A 21,226-nucleotide genomic window follows, 5' to 3' on the forward strand; every position below is an offset into this window, starting at 1 on the left:
GGAGGCTAATGCTAAGTTGGCAGCTTCCCAGTTTGATTTTTTTGAGGTGCATTGCTCCTTTTCATTTACTGTCATTGATAGGTCAGCCTTGTCCCTTTAAAGAGCTTCTACAGCCAGGCTGGAGTCTAGTGAGACACTGTTGGTGATGTCGCTTGACAACTTGTTCTAGTATTGCTGTATCTTGGGGTAAGTACTCGTGTTCAGTAGTAGCATTATCCCCTTGGCAGCTGCCAGCAGAAGCTGATTTCCACAAGGTCTGCTCAGTGATGCTTTCAACGCGATCATAGTGTCCTGAGTGGAATGAAATAGGACTGTAGTCTGCGGACTGTAGGTTCTCGACATTGGCACCGAAGGAATGGAATGCCCTTCCAGGTGCGATTCAACGACTGAGTTATATACTTTTACGAAAGCCATGAACACCTGACGTTTTAAGCAGGCATATGACGCTCACTTATAACATCTATTCATTTTGCTTTACAGCAAATATATGGAAGTGAATGCTTCTTCTGAATAACCCCCTTTTGAAGACTAGGAGTGTGAGCCAGCTAGCTTTGAAGATATCAACAAGCATTTTTCCAACATAAATCCAATGCTGTTACCTATTTATTGTTGGCAGTTTTATGTAGCACAACCTCAACCTGAAGGTATTAAAGCACCTTGCATGAGCAGCAGTTACATAACACAAACCTGCATTCATTTTTTAGGCATGAAGAAATTAAGTGACTTTTCCATAATGATGAGATGTCAAACGGGCGCTGAGACTCAAACATGCTACCCAATTGCAAAGTTAGCAACTCTTGCCGTGCATCACATAAAAATATCAGACAGGGCTTGCATCCTGATGAGTGATGGAGCTGTGACGGGTGATACCTGGGATGCAGTCGTGATGTAATGTGGCAGCACTGTTCCTCCAGGGTTGCTCTGCTTACAGCGAGCAGTGCAGAAGTGACAAGCAGCCAGCAAAGGGTGTTTGTTTGCTTTGGATGTGAAGTGGATGTTAGCTGCACGCAGAGCAAACATATCTGCATTGTTCATGTCAGTTAAGATGCTACTTGGGGTTTGTCATTTATGGATCTAATGGGCATCTGTCACTTCAGTAGTCTCAAACTGTTCTTGTGTGTGTACTCCAGCTGTTTAAATCTCTTTTGGTTGGTGTCTATACTCTAACGCTGCATAGCAGCTTAAGAAAGCTTTTTCGAGTGGTGTGTGTTGCAGAGACAGATGCAGGGGCATAGCTTAGTCAGTGAGATTCGTGTGGTGTAAATCCTAAATTTACCAAACAAAAAGGCAGTGGGCTGCAGGCTAGAAGGGTGAGATGACTAAGGTTCTGGATGGCCTATTTCTCAGAGGCACAGCATCAATACTGATTTGCAGTAAGTGGACTACTGTCTAGAGTGGCACAGTGGGTGAAAACAGATGGGGTTGAATGGTATCATGCTACCTAAGTGATTGCCACTGGTTAGACTATTTGCAAGCATTAATCCTATCACCTTTGGAGTGTTTGGTTGCCAGAAGTATGCCTGAAAATCTGAGACTGATGCAACTTTTCAAGACTACTGCCAATATTTGTGAGTTCCCAAAAAGTAGCAAATTTAAACCCATTTAGGGAGTACTTCTGTGGGTGTGGATTTAATACATTTAGGTGTATTACTCACTAAATATTTAAGATCCTGACCCAAGAAAGGAACAAATTAAAACCTCTTAGTAAAATGAGAACCATGAGGAAAACCAACACAGACATAGCAGATCCAACTCAGGACCCCCAGACCCAACTACCAAATCAAAAATGCATTTGAAGGATGTCACACTCAAACATCCTGCCAAAGCTACCGTGTGCCAGTTCCATTTGTGCCTGGTAGTTCTCCATGGGAACCCATAACTACAGTTAAGTACAACACAGCCTAGAGTACCTGCCCTATGATTACGTCTTTTAAATGTATTTGCACTGCACAAACTCTTCTTCATTTTTGCTACAAGAAGCCTTGTTGGTAGAGTTGGTAATTTTATGCATGTGGGGAGTGCTTAATCTTTCTAGTACTACCTTTTACAAAACATGTTATCAAGTGACTGACAGTCTTATGTACAAAGTCAGAGTCTCAATTAATAGCAAGCGCACAGGCACATTAATAGGATGAGCCGAGCCAGAGACGAGCCAATGGTCTAACTTGGCTCTAAAAGTCCATGCACAAGCTGCTCTATGAAAACATTTGGCATGTATATTGTGCAGCAAACATAATGTAAAAATATGATGCAATCTCTTCAAAATTTAAAAAGTGTATTTCTTTAACATGCAAAGGTATTTTACCTTAGTGCATCAGATTATATCACTGCATAGACAGACATTTAATAAAAATCATACTTTTCAGAAAAATTCATAGCTGACCCCCTGAAGACAATGCTATTAAGGAACTAAGAGGCAAGTCCCCAGTCATGCAAACTCTACACATGGTCTAAAGTGTTATCATGGATTAGACAACATTGGAGTCTATGAAATTACACCACCACCACTTCCACCAGATCTATGGCCCTGGGCAGGTGCCATCATAAGCGGCTTTCTGAAGAAGGAGTGTGAATACAATGCTAAGAGGAGGATTGTGACAATGAGTTGTGTAATAATACCAATTGCTAAAACATCACGAGAAAACTTTATAAAGTGCATTATATGAGTGTTTGCTTCATATATCATTGCTAAGATTCGCCTCAACCTTTATCAATATTTCAGTGAAATGTATATTTCGTAGTGAATTTCTCTTAGTTGCTTCTTTTAGTTTTGAAATGAAATGACTGGCAATGATATACATTCTACTAATGTGGCAGAAAGAGCCCACCGGTAAGCAGTTACCTGGTGCAGTATCCCCAGTCCAGAAGACTTGCACATGGCCTACACTAGAATCTTTATCATTTGCATTTGTAGAGTGCATGGCCACCTCAAGGGGAATTACCCCTCATTATTTTAACAGTCTCCCCATTGCAACACTACTGTCTGCACAATACTCTAGATGCATGGAATATCAGTTCTGAAATATTACACGAGAGGTGCAGAAACACACAACCGGCCCCTGCCAGACAGACACACTGATTTCAGTATGTAATCTGTGTTTGATCGGGAGCGAGCTTCACCGGATAGGTAGCTAGCTACCTCAGACTCACCTCAGTCTGCTCAATCACCACTCCCCAAAACTGAAAAACGCCAATCACCACTCTGCCATGCTTCGGGCACAGAAACTGGCACCTTTGTCTGCTCAGCACTCGTTTCTGAATCTACTATCATAAAGCCTGCTTTCAAAGCACGTTTTTCGAATCTGACGTCTCCTTGGAGTGCTTGAGGTGTCACTGGAAACATGAAAATCACTGGAGAGATGAAAAATAAGTACCAGTAGACCGGAAAAAGGGACTGGATAGCTTTAATGCTCATTAAACCTCCAACACACTTCTTCACCAATATAAGACACAACTTTATTCAGGACCTACTAGCACTTGATAGGAGAAAAGAGGTAGCCTTTTGGCAAGATATTCGATTGTCCTGGCTGTGGGCCCACAAGAATTCATTTGGCACCATCTTCGAGGGTTAAAGCGGCGTGTCCCACTGCAGGCCATTCTTCAACTTTTCCACTTTTTCACTAGCCCTCATGTCCCATTCTAAGAGTGCAAAGACTGCGCATGGTTCATATACAGGTTCTCATACAGGCTCTGTTGCTCGAAGAGCCATTTTTGGAGTCTTGCAAGTTGACACCTTTTGCGTGTGAGTGTATAATTTGAATTAATGTGTAGGCCAGGGCGATGCCGGGCTGACAGAGGAAAGGCTCTGTACAATAATGCACAGAAAGAAACGCACTGGGAATATGAAACTAGAACTGCATAACAATGCACAGCTGAAAAGAGAGGAAAGGCACGACTTTGCTAGATGGCGTTGGCATCAGTGCTGCCATTTGGTGCAGACAATTTGATTAATATCCCTACTCTCAATTAGGGTCACGCCAACTAAAGCAAGAGTCTGAAAAACAGATGAGTTTTACATGAGTGAATGAAATAGAATTTGCCTTTATAATGGGAATTTTGAATTTACTGTGTGCTTGTTCTTCTGCCAACTGTGTGGTTTCTGTTGTGTTTTTGGTGTACTTAATTATTTCTATTTCAGCTGTTGTACTTGCCCTGTTATAATACGAAGTTTTCTATGGTACCAGATAAAAGCTGACATTTCTGGAAGTCGCTTGGGGAAAGATTTCACCAGTGCATTTGAAGGAAAATAGATCCAATATGAACCAGCGTGTGCTTCATTGTTTTCATTGCAATCAAAACTACTCTCTACCAAAATACTAGAACTACCTAGAATTAATTGCCCATAGCAGTTGACCTTAGATAACACAGAATATTGGAAAATAGCTGCAAGATTTGAAAGTCAACTGTCATCGCTTTTCATTGGGCAGCTCTGGACTCAGCATGAATCTGTCAACTGCTGGAACCGTCTTTCATGAGGGAAACAAACTGATTCATACCTAGCAATCTTAGGTCTTCAGTGAGCAAAGTGGACGATTGGCCAGGGCCGCAACCTTCTAAGGGGCCCCTGGTAAAGTGATATTTCTCAGTTTCTCTCATTTTCATTGGTTTTTCAAGCAGAAACTCCTCCCTCTCTCCCTTTATGCTGTAATGCTATCTCTCTATTCAGTGTCATTTAAAGGATCTTTGGTCCTTTGGCACAACACATTTCAGCTGTTTAGTTTGAAAGTTTAAATACAATATAATATTGTTTGGCAGCATACAGTCTTGAGTTATTAGAACATAGGTAATAAAATTGTAAATTGTTCCCAAAATATGTCTTGCCAGGGGCCCCAAAATCATTAACACTGCATATACACATGTTATGCATTATATCCATGCAACAGGGATCACATACAAAAGAGCATGCCTGTGTAAAGGAATCTCTCACTGTGTATCCAGGACAAACGGGAAGTTTATTGCAGGTAAGCAGCAAGGCATGTGCAGCAGCACCTGGTATTTGTTGAACAACCTAGGAATGCTGGAGCCCCGCCACTGCAGTGACAGGACATGTACAGTTTGTTGTCCCTGGCTCCTTGTAAAGTGACCCTTGCTTGCACCAGCACTGTTTACAGGTAAAGGTTCTTCTTAGTATCCGCTGATGGTTAGCAGTGTTTCTGTATCCCAAAGTCGGGATCCAAGGCCTGTTGCGCCTTTTCCCCTTTGTCCACGTGCTAAAACAGGAACCCCCAGGGAGTACCAGGGGCAGTTGAGGTCAGGGAAGCCTGCCAAGAGTCTCTAGATCAGAGGGCAGAGCCCTCTCCTCATAAAAGTATGAAAACTCTCTCGCTTCGTCAGCTCCCAGGGTGGACGTGAAGACGTCCTTAGGCCCAGCACTGCAGCTGTGTCCTGAAGTATTTCCTTCACCACCCCCACTTCCCCACTTTAAGGTATTCTAAAAGAGAGACACATTTTATGGGAAATTTCGGTTCAACCAATTCACAGTGGGTTGCGCATACGTCCATGAATTGTTTATACTGGAGATTAATGTTAAATTCCCTCTCTTCTATAAAGGGCATTGAAGCATTAGCTCCCATCTTTGAATTTTTGGATGAGATCAGACTAGGATTTCAGATGCCTTTATCTGTTTAAAGTTTTTGCAACATCCTTTCCCTAAGTACATTAAAGCATTTCTCGCCTTTTGAAATACAGGTTTGGCAAGGTGTGGCTTGACGCTCACGGAAGATGGCAGCACCAAAGTGACGCTCCTCGGAACAGCGGGGAATGGTTGTGGCATTTCCACTGTTTTATTTCACAACGGCTGGCGCGCTTGAGTGGCTTTGAAACCCATTACGTGGTAATCTTTTGGTTGTTTTTACCGATTTGGAGATGGCGCACAGCATGTTTTTTGACAGTGATGCAGCTCCCCTCTTGGTGGAGGCGGCGACCGCCATTTTGGGATGACGAGTAGTTCAGGGAACAAAAGGAGGACTTTTAAGGTTTGCTATAGTTCATAACCTTAAGTCTATTTGTCTATATAATCCTTCGATGGAGTATTAGGGCCAGATGTATCAAAATATTTTACACTCGCAAACTGCGAAATCGGCCGTTTGCGAGTGCAAAATCGTGGTCTGCAATGCATCAAAGGCATTCGCAGACCACAAAATGAAAATTGCAAAAATTGCGATTTTCTGCGTTGCGACCTGGATTTTGCGAATCGCAATTTGCGATTCGCAAAATCCAGGTCGCAAGGCAATTCTGCAAAAAATCGCAAATTGCGATTTTTCGCGGAATTGTATTTTGCACATGCAAAATACCATTGTCTGCAACCAGGTGGTAACCTAGTGCAAAATTTAAAAATGCAGTAAAACTGCATTTTTAAATTTAATATGTAAAGCACACATGCCCTTTTGGCATGTGTGTACTTTACATGGTAAAAAAACAAAAATTGGGGTGCAGGAGAGGGGACCCTAGGCCCCCAGCACCCTGGCCTTTTGCATTTCCCAAATTGCGATTTCTGGTTCAAAAATCGTAATTTAGGAAATGCAAAAAATTTGCAGCTATGGCCCAAAAGGCCCATAGCTGCGAATGGGGCCAGTATCGCAATTTGCGATTCGGTAATTGCATTTGCGATTTTTAAGAAATCGCAATTACCGAATCGCAAATGTGATACATGGCCCTTTGCGAGTCAGTAATTGCGATTTCTTAAAAATCGCAATGGGCCAGAATCATACATCTGGCCCTTAGTAACTCATAATGACTTTTTGAGTAAACATGGATTAATATCAGCTTTAACTTCAAGGCAATATAATACTGGAAATGAATGCTTCTCTGACACAAAGGTAATAAAGAGCTTCTCTAATCTAATAGAGGATTCAGATTAGAAGAAATCTTTCCAACTACCATTTTAGTACTTTTTTTTTTATCTGCAGCGTATACCTAGTATACCAATGTCTTTAGGGCTCATTATACTGAAAAAAACCTCTCATTTTGAAGTGATGGGATAATTCTCTTTTTTGATGCATCTTTGACGCTTGACTCATCCTGCTCAATTTGGCTAATTTATATTTTATAATGAACCTGACACAATTCCTGGATGGTTAATCACACATTACAATAATAGTCTGTCTTATTCACAGATATCTATTGTGTAGTTGATGATATCTCTTTTCACATGCTTTATAAACAGTGACTTTTATTGATGTTGCATTTCAACTGCATGGGAAGACTGGGGAGACTAAGAATGTTCAAAACACCTTTGCCGCATTCCTCTCCCACAGTTGTCAAAAAATCTCTATCTTCTCCCAGTCTTCTAAGATGGATAAAGGTAACTCTGCATCGAATTCTGCTGTAACACCTCCACCAACGGGAAAAGCATCCATCAAATGTCTTAAAAAGGATCCACTGTCTGCTACTAAAATATGTCCTATTGTATCTAAGGATCTCCTCTTGGAGGAAATGCGTGCTCTACGCCCTTGCATGGCAGAGACTAATGCAAAGCTACAGCATTTGACTGATAGATGGTCTCAGATGAATGAGAGAATAACCACGACTGAGCAATATTATTGCATTTGGATCAACCAATCTTACAGTAAATGCTTTTCAAACTCAAGTTTCCTCCCTCCAGAAGCAAGTTGAGGATATTGAAAACAGGAATAGGAGGAGTAACCTATGTATCTATGGTTTATCTGAAGACACTCGTCAAAATCGTTTCCTTCTAAAATATTGAATATGCCAGAAGGTACCTAGCTTAACATACAGCGTGCACACAGGCTAGGTTATCAACCTACTGTTGCTTCCACTTCTAAGAGACCAAGAGAAGTTATTCTATATTTCCCAAATTATACTGATCAACTTCATGGTCTTTCAGCAGCCAAATCAATGAAAGATGTCTCATGGTTAGGCACTTTTTTGAATTTCTCTCAAGACTACACCAAAGCTACCGCAGACAGATGCAGAGACTTTCTCAGTATGAGGCCAGCATTTCATTGTCTTAGTGCTCGTTTTAGATTGTTTCAACCTTGACTATTTAAAGTAAATTATAAAAACAAGACAACTACATATGAAGATCCTGCTAAACTGGAAGGTTTTATTGATGCCTGAAAGAATGAGAATATGAATACTTCAATCATATCTACATCTTAATTAATTTAGACTTGTGTAATTTTTTTCAGTGCTTCATCATTGGGCTTTGCTACAATATCCCCGCAATGTCAACGTCAGGTAAGAAGCAATAGGAAAGGGGAATTGTGGCAATACAACACAAACACACAGGCACCAACTGTGCAGAACACAAAACAGTTAAAACTACCTCATAAGTCTCCATGTGTAATTTTATTCCTGGAAACACTTGATAGGATTAAAAACTACTGTGGTGGTGATACTGGGGAATCATTACCCAGTCACCGCTCAAATCTTCTGCTGTGTCGACATGTTTCGGTCAGTCAACATTGTTCCTATGGGTCAGGTGGTCTTCCTCAGGACATTAGGTCCCGCTCTAAACACCCCCTCTCCCTGTGCTAATGAACTATCAAAAAAGAACAGAGTGGTTTGGACTAAATAGTCCCTTACCAGAACACAATCTCAAATTCTCAGTAACAAAGAAAGACAAAGAACAAACACATAAATAAGTACAGTATACAAACCCCGTTTTTGCCTACAGTGTGTGGCAAATAGGCTCATACACCAATTGCAATGAAATAGGAGTTGGTCCGTCCAATAACAAAGCCTGCTCTAAATATAGTATTTTTTTATTGTGCTCCAACTCATAACCTGATTGTTATAGAGGTTGGTCTGTGCCAGCTTGCAACTCCCTTATCTTCACACTTAAATCCACCCACAGGTTAGCTCACCCTCACCTTAAACATCTTGTCTCAGTCTGTGTAAGGCTAGACAACTTTTAATATGCATATGCTTACCAAGTTTCATTGACCAGTTGCCAAAATTGGAGACCCGGTGGGAGCTCATCCCTGTACTCACATACTAGTTCAAAGAAAACAAATAACATCTGTCATGTCATCACAATCGTGTGGCACTCTCTGAAAATCATGTGCCCCTGGGCATTCTTGACTCACTCATCTCAACTGGCCAATCCTCAAATTTGTTAATATGCTTTCGCTCATCCAACAAAGTCAAAATTGTGTGCCAGTTATCCACCCCACAACACCAGGATCTCATGTCTCGATCCCTATCTTGAGTGCGGTAGTACAAAATGCCCAGGGCCCCCAGGAGGTTCCCGTTAGTTGTGTGCTGTAAATCACAAACATCCCTCACCATCATAAAGGAAGACTCATGAGCGTGAGAAAAGGGCCACTCCCCAGCGCCTCCTTCAAACGCCACTTGTGGTTCCATGCAGATACTGGAGTTGCGGAGGTCTGCCCTCTTTAACCTGTGTGACCCTACGTCACGTGATTCGAAACCTGGCCTCATGGGACCACAGACCTTGTTTTAATTCAGGTCCCACGATGTAATGGTTGTATCTTTGGCACCCATCTTGAAGGTAGTCCAGGCTATAATAATTCAAAGTGACATTGTTACATTAGCGGCCATCTTAAAGTGAGCCCAGAGTCTACTTTTTTCAGAATGAATCCATTTGAAAGCTTGCCAGTGGTACCCTGTACTCTCTTGTGTTATGGATGTGTCAAAATCGATTCCGATGTGCATTCACTTGAGTGACCATTTTGAGTTTAAAATTCTTATACGTGACTAGTAGCTATTCTGCAAACAAACCAAGGCTAGGGAACAGACCACTGTGTCGTACATATTTATGGGGGCATACACCACATACAATGATAGTCCTCTTACAGTCAAGTTACTGGTTAATGTTTCTCTTGAGGGCATCCTTAAGGAACCAGCCAATGGTCACTGCACTGTCTTTCTGTGTGGGGTGTGTGTGCTCTGCAATCATACATAATAATGTTCCTCCACAACATATGTTGTTGCATCCCTCTAAGCCTACACATTAGTGTATCTTATGCTGATCCTCAGAGTAAACTATGTCAGCCCTTCAGGACTTATTTTCCCTGAGTATGGACTCAAATGCCGAGGACTCGGTTGGATCCAAAAACAATTCTGCTCCACGTATTGTTCCCATGATATGAGAAGGGATATATTTGTATCCTGGACATATTCTTTGTGCCCCCCCTACTGATTGAGGCACCTCATTCCACTAAAGAGGAACAGGTTACTCTAGGTGGGGTGACTGTATCGGGGCTGGATAACGGATAAATCAAATTGGATGAGAGCTACGGAAACCAAGATGTATGTCCCATCCCTTCAAGCTCACTATCACTGCAGACCATTCAATTGGTGCCATGGTATGTCTCCGATAAGTCCCCCTTCATGGCTGCGGATTCTGTAAATCCCCCCCTTGCTCACATTTAAAAAGGTATTACTTCACCTCCCTGTTTTTGGGTGGGATAGTAGGTTTGTCCAGAACTGTCCAGATCATGTCCTCTGCACTGTACCCCTTTTCTAAATAGTGGGTTGTTAGTTAGTTGTTGCCTTCCTGCACCTTATGTTTCTTCTGTGTTCCATTATCCTTATCTTTAATATCCTAGTGATCATTCTGATGTATAGAAGATTGCACGGACACCGGATGAGATAAATGATGTTCTTCAAGTTACAGTTAGTGCATTTCATTTGAATCCAAGGGGATGCCAGACCCATATCCACTGATTTGGTGCTGTGTGTAGGAGGACACACACTACAAGAAACACAGGCTGTGTGGCCCTTCACTGGTGGCAGACCCCACAATTTAAGTTCTTTCACGGGACCCTACTCCCCATGTCTGGTATGGACCAACATGTTATATAGGCTGTCTCTCTTCCTGAAGGAAAACAATTGGTGTCTCAAGGTTCAGACTGCTGGAGGTTTAGATTAGAATGCATCAGTTTTTCGTAATAATACGTTTAACTAATTTAGAGGCCGTGATGAAGGTGGTCACACAGATATGTCTGTTTTTGGTCTTTCTCCAGCTCTGCCCTGTGTTTAGGTAGATTGGGGTGTGTGATGTCTACCTTAGTTCCTTGTCATTTTTAGTGGCTTGTGTTAGATATTGGGTCTCTAGTTGGCAGAGGTATACACCCTTGTCCAAGTAGGGACCACAATCCTAGTCACGGTAAGTCATAACAAAACCCAAATTATCCTGTGCTCACTCTCTGGTAGGTTGGCACAGAGCAGGCAGGCTTAACTAAGAAGGCTATGTGTAACATGTTTGTGCAATAACTCATACAGTAACACAGTGAAAATACCACAAAAAATACACCTTACAGGTTTAGAACAATAAATAATATTTATCTGAATAAAGTCAAAGTGATGAAAATCCAATCAACACAAGCAGAGTTATGAATTTTTAAAGATTAAATCCCACTAAAGAGCTTAGAAACACAACAGCTCCAACTGGGGCCATCACAACATTGTTGATGGAGTCGTTGTCAATAACCTGGCACGACAGGTGCCGGTCACGGATTCGCAAGGACCCCCAGGTACAGTACCTTTTGAAAACGAAGAAACAAAGACGTCTCACAGAGTCAGGGAGATGAAGTGTTGCTGGGGCCAGTGTAGCACCAGTCCCTTGTGGCACCCAGGTAGATGGGGCGTCGGTTCTGCACTGTGAAGCAGGTGGAGGGAAGGAGTCCGTTCCGTCCATTTGCAAAGGGAGCTGATGCGGCACAGTAGCAATGAGTTGGTTCCTTGTGACCCGGCGGAGTCGATGGATCTAGCCAGTCAAGACGTGATGTGTTGACTTCGCAGTGTCGTGATGACCCTGCGCAAGTCAGCGGTGTTGCACCATCGTTGGACTTGAGTTGAAGGCTGTCATCGTTGTATGCAGCGATGGAGAGGGAGCAGGCTGTGGCTTTGGTGATGGTGTCACTGAAGTCATTCCTGGCATCGCTAAAGTTGGAAAACTAGCTAAAAGCTAGTAGGTGAAGTCTTTGCTGTCCCTGAGACTTAATTACAGGAGGCAAGCTCAATCCAAGCCCTTGGAGAGCACCTTTTGAGGGAGAAAAAGTCCTTCCAGCAAAGTCAGAGGCCAGCAGGGCAGCAGGGCAACAAGCAAGGAAGCAGTTCTCCTCAGCAAACCAGTCTAGATGAGTCCTTTAGGCAGCCAGACAGTTCCTCTGACAGAGTGCAAGAGTAGATCTGGAAGTGTCTGATTTTGTGGGGTCAGAGACCCATTGTATATATTCAAAAATGCCTTTGAAGTGGGGAAACATCAAAGAATGGTTTTGAAGTGCACAAATTCTGCTTTCAGCCCAGTCCTGTCTGCCAGGGTCCCTGTGGGGGTTATCAGTCCTTTGTGTGAGGGCAAATGTAAGAGAGAGCCCCTCCACCCTTCCTGCCCAGGGAGACCCATTCAGTATGCAGATGAATGCAGGTGTGACTGAGTGTCCTGTGTTTAAGGCTGACTTGGTGTCATGCACAAAGGGAGCTGTCAACCAGCACAGACCAGGCGTGGACTGGAGACAGGGATGTAAGGCACAGATGGCAGTAAGTGCAGAGGAATGCCCACTTTCTAAATGTGTCATTTCAAAGATAGTAATATGTAATCCAACTTTACCAGTAAGTAAGATTTTCCATTACCATTCTGGCAATACCAAACATGACAGGACTACTACTTCCAGATCAGAATCTAACACTTAAAAGTATATGAGGGCAGTTCTAATGCAAGTCTATGAGAGGAGCAGGCCTCACAGTAGTGGAAAACAAACGTACACGTTTTTCACTACCAGGACATGTAAGACACATAGGTGCATGTCCTGCCGTTTACTTACATAGCACCCTGCCCTATGGGTTACCTAGGACCTACATTAGGGGTGACTAATATGTAGAAAAATGGGGGCTTAATGCTAGGCAAGCAGTTTTAAAGGACAAGTTGAAATGGCAGTGAAACTGCACACAAAGGCCTTGCAATGGCAGGCCTGAGACATGGTCAAGGGGCTACTTATGTGGGTGTCACAATCAGTGCTGCAGGCCGTCTAGTAGCATTTAATTTACAGGCCATGGGTACAGGTAGTGCACTCTACTACTGACTTACACTTGGGTAGGACCCATTGTTACCATGTTTAGGGGAGAGAGCACGTGCACTTTAGCACCGGTCAGCAGTGTTAAAGTGCGCAGAATCCTAAAACCAGCAAAAACAGGGTCATAAAAATGGGAAGAGGCAGGCAAAAAGTTGGGGGATGACCACCCTATGGCTGTCAGGTCTAACAGTTTGTATCTTTTTTCCTATAGAGATATTTCCCTACTACTTGTAACTATGTTGGTTTCCTGCTCTATGTATCGCAGTCCTCCTCCTCCCTTCCATTTAGAGTTTCAGTTGTGTCATCTACTCCATGTGGCCTCATTTGTCCCCGTCCTTTTGGGATTTCTTAGGTATGTTTTCATCTTCTCTCTATTTTCTATTAATACTCTCTTTCCTCTTGGATTCCAAATCTTACTCTCTTCCTTCCTACCTTTTACTTTCCTTTTCTTTTGATCCTTCTTCAATACATTTTACTTTTTTCTTTTCTCCTTCCCTTCTATTATATTTTTATATTTCCCTGATTATATTGATTGTTACATGGTAAATTCCAGCTTTTCATATGATGTCTGGTCTCACCTTTTTCCCTGTACTGTATATATGTTTTTTAAAATTGTATCCTGAAAATAAGTTTACATTTCCCTATTAAATGATAATGTGTTTTGGCATATTCAAAACTTAGAGCTATCATAGCATTAATTCAGGAATCACATCTCACAGAAAGAAACTCTTTAAAATTAAGGACAGGTTGGGTGGGTCAAGTGTTCTTCTCAGTGTCGGATGGTAAAAGAAATAGAGTTATAATCATTTGTCATAAATCATTATGTACTCAAGTGATATCCCAAGAAACTGCTGAAAATGGTCAATGGATAGTTACCAAATTTGTAATTATTAATACACCAATCTCTTTATTTATTGTTTATGGTCCCACTTGCTTTGATTGTCAATTTTGGTCTCATATTGCTCAACTGCTCATGAGTTATCCTGATGACAATTTGATTTTTGCAGGGGTTGTAATCAAATTGTTGATCCATTTATTGATAAAAACTCTAAAGTTATGTATACCCCAAACAAAGCTAAAAAACATTTTTGGTGCAAGCCCTCAAACAAAGAAATCTCACAGATGCATAGATGCTTTGCAATGCCACTTTACAAGAGTATACCTATTTTTCTCTGGTTCATCATATTCAATCAAGAATAGATCATATCATCATATTGCATAATATTACGCAAACCTTACACTCTGCAGATATAGGCTCCATCTTCATTTCCGACCATGCCCCCGTCTCTATATAACTTGATATTCTATCTAAACTCAACTTACCAAAATGTTGACAATTCAGCAATTCTCTTCTCTCGGATGCTGATTTCACTTCATCTTTTACATCATTTTTTCACGAATACCTTCACTTTCATCAAACTGATAATTAACCCTTTCACATGAAAAGAGATGCCTTCAAAGTTACAGCTCATGATTTCATTATTAATTATGATTCTAAAAAACATACCCCAGAACATCTAACAAAGATAAAAAAGCTTGAACATTCTTATTATGCATCTAGATCAAAATAATGCTTATCAGAACCCATTAACACCAAATTTCAGTTTAATAAAATATCTATGGATAATGCTTTAATTTATTTATTAAAATCTAGTGCCAAATTTTATGGTGGTCAAAACAAATCTGGTAAACTATTATTAAATTATCTTAAAGTCAAAAGTAATACATTTAAAATTGATTTGATTATTAACTCGCAGGAAGTACCAAAACACAAGGATTCTAAAATCCTAGATGAATTTGCCCAATTTTATAAATCACCATATAGACCGGAAAATTCCCCTTCAGATTCTCATATTCTTCAATATTTTTCTACTATCCAAAAACCTTTTGACACCCAGTTCACTCCTATGAATTTAGAAACTGATAGTACACAAACTGAACTTCATAATGCTTTGAATATCCTTAAAAAGAATGAAGCCCCCGGTCCAGATGGATTCACAATTTAATTCTTTACATATTTTTCCCAACTACTTCTACCAAAACTTTACACTTTAATATCCTCTTTCTCTCACTCTAATGCATCTGCGGGGCCTTTTTTAGATGCTCTCATTTGCCTTAGCCTTAAGGAAGGAAGATATCCTCATTATTGTAAAAATGTTCATCCTGCTTCAGTTGTTAACACTGACTATAAGATTCTGTCGAAAGTCTTAGTTCTATGATTAGAATCCAATCTCCCTAGACTTCCTGCTAAAGAGCAATCAGGTTTTGTTAAGGGAAGATTTATTTGGGATAATACTCGCTCATTTTTTTACATTCTCTCAAAATCTTCTCATATGTCTGATCCTTTAGCAGCAATTGCCCTTGATGCTGGGAAAGCATTTGATTGAGTTTATGGGCCCTTTATTTTTCATACACTCAAATGGTTCACTTTTGGCCCAAAAAAAATCTCTCTGATTTCCCTTCTTTATTCTTCTCCACAGGCAGCAACTTTTGCAAACGGTTTCACCTCTTCTTATTTTATCTTGGATAGAGGTGTTCGCCAAGCTTGTCCTCTTGTACTCAGATCAATCTGGCAGCATATGCAGATGTTGTGTTATCATTTATGTCCCAACTTCAATCTTCCGTCCCAGCATTTTTACATGAAGTTATCTCATATGCTTCAGTATCCGGGTGTAAACTGAATAAGGATAAAAGTGAAATACTGCCTCTCACTAAATATACTTTTAACCATGTGTTGTCATAATCTACCCTTTATGTGGAATCCTAAACATATTAAATATCTTAGTCTCAGGTTTACCAACTCCATCAAATCCTCCTTTCCAAAGAACATAGAATAGTGTGTTGATAAGTTAACCACATTAACTAAAAAGGGGCAACCCCTTTATCTCTCTTGTGGGGATGTCTAGACTTGATGAAAAGGAAGCTAACCCCCATTATTTTATATATCATATCTAATATACCAATACCTGTCAGAAATAAGGCCATGCGCGGTCCAGGTCTCGCCCGAAACTTCGCTGCGCAACTCTGCAGCGCTTTATGTGCACCACTTGTCATCCCCTCTTGTTCCAAAGGTGGCCTTCAGTGTCGTCTGCCCTGTGGCAAAGCTCATAGAACTACAGGTTCAGGACATTGGTGATCAAGGTGCACTTATCAGTGCTATTCCATGAAGGGACTACAATGTCCATGATTTTAAAGGCAGCAGCCATTTTGGGGTATGGCAGGCCTATAAAGCCCAGCCACACCCAAGCATGTTGCTCACTATTTTGAAGACTTCGATGCAGCCAGACCTTGTGGGGGTTTCTCTGGAGAAGAGCAGAGTTCCTGAGTGGCAGAGTGTCATCCAACAGAAGTATCCTTGTTTCCATGGTGCACTAAAACGAGTAGCTCGTACTCATAGCGGTAAGGCCTTGATGAATCCAAGTTTGGAGGAAGTTGTTACTTCCAAAAGGTAAAGCGCCCCTTAGCATAACGAGCAAAGCGTTTTCGGTTTCTAGACTACAGCGGCCTTGACACAACGATCAAAGGCATTTCAGTTCACAGATGTAAAGCGCTCTTGGCACAACAATTCAAGCGCTTCAGTTCAAAGATGTAAAGCGCTCTTGGCGTGGCAATTCAAGCGCTTCAGTTCACAGATGTAAAGCGCTCTTGGCATGGCAATTCAAGTGCTTCAGTTCACAGATGTAAAGCGCTCTTGGCACGACAATTCAAGCGCTTCAGTATACAGATGTAAAGCGCTCTTGGCACAACAATTCAAGCGCTTCAGTTCACAGATGTAAAGCACTCTTTGCACGCCAATTCAAGCGCTTCAGTTCACAGATGTAAAGCACTCTTGGCACGACAATTCAAGCGCTTCAGTTCACAGATGTAAAGCGCTCTTGGCACGGCAATTCAAGCGCTTCAGTTCACATATGTAAGGCGCTCTTGGCACGACAATTCAGGCGCTTCAGTTCACAGGTGTAAAGTGCTCTGGGCACGACAATCAAAGCACTTCAATTCACAGGAGTAAAAGGTTCTTGGCACAACAATCAAAGTGATTTAGGCCACTTGAGTAAAAGCGCTCCCTTAGTATAATGAGGGTAGCGCTTTAAGGAAAGACAAGTAAAAGCGCTTCCTGGTATTATAAGTAAAGCGCATCAAATTCAATGAGTAAAAACCTTTCGGTCTTAACAGTTGTGAATGTGAAAGTATTTTGGGAGATACGCAAATCATAGTTTTCATTGTTCTTTGAAAAGCTTAAGATGTGAAAAGCACATTTAATTCTTTGAGATTTTCTAGGTCATGATCAAAGGTTTATGTTGTAAATGCAGAGATGTTACAGGATTGATATTCTGAGTGTAATCATAGTCCAAAATTCTTGCCATCTCTTGTTTCTGAGGTCGTAGTTTATTCTTGTTCCATGTTTCAAAGAAGGAGCTTTGCCCTCATTTCAAAAGGGCTATCCATCTGATATCTCAGAGACGCATTTAGTCAAGAGTCTATTTGATAAGTTGCATTTCTATGAATGAGTAAATGCATATTTGTTCTAACCTTTTCTTTTCAGATCTCTTTCCCTGCTGTTCCCTACCCTAATTCCTTTCCCCTCGACTGGCTTCCCCATAACTCTGTGCTATAATAGCTTTCTGAGTTGGTGACGCCGGAAGGTGGGCCTTTTGTTCAGTGACGTGCAGATCCTGAGGAAAGGACACTGTGACAAAATAGTGCGCCCACGGTTTTTATACTTTCCTCTTGGTCTGTACGGGAGCTGCACAAAATGGCCACCTTAGGTACCCTTATGCAAGTAGTTACTCAGATGCAAAGGGATTTGACAGACTCAAAAAATGTTACAGCTTATTTAGTGAATAAAGTAACTCAGTTACAGAGTAAGGTGGATGGTTCTGAATCTGAGTCTCGTCTTACGCCTCCCGCACCTACTAACATAGCTGTGAATGTGCCGACACAGATTCCTTTAGCTGCACCAGAGAGGTTTTCTGGGGACCCCAATAAGGTTCAAATTTTTCTGACACAGGTGGAACTACATTTTACGTGTCGGTCTAGTGCCTTTCCGGACGCACAATCTAGAATTGCATTCCTTATATCATATGTGAATGGTGATGCAGCTACTTGGGCAGTGCCATTAGTTCGATTAGACAGTCCTCTTTTATATAACTGGCATCGTTTTGTGGAAGAATTCGTAAAGGTTTTTGACAGACGCGCAATCACTATGTCTTCAGACAAAGAGCTACTAGAATTACGTCAAGGAAATAAAGACCTGATAACGTATTTGTCACACTTCAACCGGTTAGTGGTGAAAAACGCTTGGCCTGAGGAAAAAAGGTCAGCAGTATTTTATCAAGGGCTAAAAGACGAACTAAAAGATGTATTGGCCCAAGTTGAACCACAACCAGAAACTTGCCCTGACTTAATTACTCTAACCCTACAGATAGATCACAGACTTTCTGAACGAAAAGGAGTAAGGAAACAATGGGAAAAAACAAACTGGCGAATGGAAAGATCCAGACACTTTCAATTGTCTTCAGATTCTATGATAGAACCGATGGATATCGTAACTGTTCGCCCACCACTGACCAAAGAGGAGAAAGACATGCGACGAAAAAATGGTCAGTGTCTGTATTGTGGGAAAAAGGGTCATTTTGTAAAAGAATGCCAAAAGAAACCCAAAGGTAAAATTGATCCAACAGTTGTGACAAACAAAAAGATAGCGGTTGCTTTGGAAAATTCACAGGAAAACTAAAGTGCCCAAGAAAAAACAAAGGGGACCGCTGTGGCAAATTGACAATCCCTTCAGTGTGCTCTTGCACAAATCATTATGTCAAACATTTCTGAATCTTAGTACAAATGACTGTGCGGGGGAAAAGACATAGGTGGTCATTACAACCCTGGCGGTCGGTGTTAAAGCAGCGGTAGGACCGGCAACAGGCCGGTGGTAAAAATGTTGCAATTACGACCATGACGGAAACCGCCAACAAAGACAGCCACTTTAACACTCTGACCGCCACGGCGGTACAAAGAAACAGCGCGGCGGTCACTGCCAACAGACAGGCGGAAGACAAAGTACCGCCCCCAGTATCACAACCTACCAATCCGCCACTTTTTCCGGGGCGGATTCACAGTTGATAAAAACACGGCGGAAAACTCTCACCTCTACATACCCCACGAGGAACTAGGACAGCATGGAGCCGGAACTCCAAATTCCCCCTGCGATAGTCTTCCTGCTCCTCTACCAGGAGCACGAACGCCGGCGGTGAAGACCACGGTAAGTACTGCACCTACGACACAGGGGAGGGAAAAAACAGGGACACACACACGCAACACCCCCACCCCCACCCCTACCCTCACCCACCACAACACACACACTAATCCATATTGATACATCACAGTTACACCCCCCATCCCCCCCGGAAGAATGCAAAGACAAAAGAAAATGAGTGTAACCATTGTAATATATTAAAAGCAAGTAGGCAAAAATATATATATACACCATTAACAAAATATACACCAAGCAAAGTAGTCCAGGTAGTGCTCCAATTAAGTCTGTGGAACACTGGGCCCACACGGTATGGGCGAGGCCCACACAAGATCCCTGACCATGACAGAGAGAACACTGCAGGGGCATCAGATAGCAATAAAATAGGCACCTCAGGGGGAGGGAAAGGGGGGGCACCTCAGCCAGTTGAGTGCACAACGCCAAATCCACGAGGGGGCCACATGCCCACTGTTCAATCCTGGGAGTGCAAAACCACAGTCTCTCAAGTCTATACAGTGGGTGGGTTGCCCACTGTTCCATCCTGGGGAGTGCAAAGCCACAGTCTCTCAAGTCTATACAGTGGGTGGGTTGCCCACTGTTCAATCCTGGGGAGTGCAAAGTCACAGTCTCTCAAGTCTCTACAGTGGGTGGGTTGCCCACTGTTCAATCCTGGGGAGTGCAAAGCCACAGTCTCTCAAGTCTATACAGTGGGTGGATTGCCCACTGCTGCATCCTGGGGAGTGCAAAGCCACAGTCTCTCAAGTGGATAACAGTCTCTACTGGTTCTGGAGGGGGCTTTGTGCCCAGAGTGCTTCATCCTGCCAAGGACAGAGGTAGTGGATGTATCTCTCCACTGGTTCTGGAGGGGGCATGGTGCCCAGAGTGATTCATCCTGCTAAGGACAGAGGTAATGGATGTATCTCTCCACTTGTTCTGGAGGGGGCATAGTGCCCAGAGTGCCCCATCCTGCTAAGGACAGAGGTAGTGGATGACAGTCTCCATTGGTTCTGGAGGGGGCATTGTGCCCAGAGTGCTTCATCCTGCTAAGGACTGAGGTAGTGGATGTATCTCTCCACTGGTTCTGGAGGGGGCTCTGTGCCCAGAGTGCTTCATTCTGCCCGTGACAGACTCAGTAGCGTCAGCGCCCTTGGCGCTCATGGGCCAGCGTTGCTTAAGACGGCGGTGACCTGTTCAGAGTTGCTTGAGATGGCGGTGCCCTGTTCAGCGGTGCTTGAGACGGCGGTGCCCTGTTCAGCGGTGCTTGGAGCGGCGGCCTCCTTTGCAGTGACTCAGCTGCTGACGGTCCTTCATGGCCCAGCAGGGCTTGTGCTGGCGGTCCTCTCTAGCCCACCGGGGCTTGTGCTGGCGGTCCTCTCTAGCCCAGCGGGGCTTGGGCTGGCGGTCCTCTCTGTCCCAGCAGGGCTTGTGCTGGCGGTCCTCTCTGTCCCAGTGGGGCTTGTGCTGGCGGTACTCTCTAGCCTAGCGGGGCTTGTGCTGGTGGTCCTCTCTAGCCCAGCGGGGCTTGTGCTGGCGGTCCTCTCTGTCCCAGCGGGGATGACGGCTGTCGCCTCCTGGGCAGTGGGGATGACGGCTGTGGCCTCCTGGGCAGCAGGGATGATGGCGGTCGCCTCCTGGGCAGCTGGGCTGGTGCTGGTGGTGGCCTCCTGGGCAGCAGGGCTGGTGGTGGTGGCCTCCTGGACAGCAGGGCTGGTAGCGGGGGCCTCTGGGGCAGCAGGGCTGGTGGCGGGGGCCTCCTGGCAGCAGGTGCTGGTGGTGGCTTCCTGGGCAGCGGGGATGATGGCGGTCTTCTCCGCCGTGCTGCTCTTCCCAGACTTGCTGACTTTCTTGTGCCCCTTCCCCACCTTGGAAGATGTCGCAGCTGACTCCACACTTCGACCGGGACCCCTGGGAGTGGCTTTGGTGGCTGGAGTCTTCCGCCTCTCCCGCTGGGTACTGGCCAACTTCTGTTGCTTGACAGGTG

This window comes from Pleurodeles waltl, chromosome 7 (assembly GCF_031143425.1).
Source record: "Pleurodeles waltl isolate 20211129_DDA chromosome 7, aPleWal1.hap1.20221129, whole genome shotgun sequence".
NCBI lineage: Eukaryota > Metazoa > Chordata > Amphibia > Caudata > Salamandridae > Pleurodeles > Pleurodeles waltl.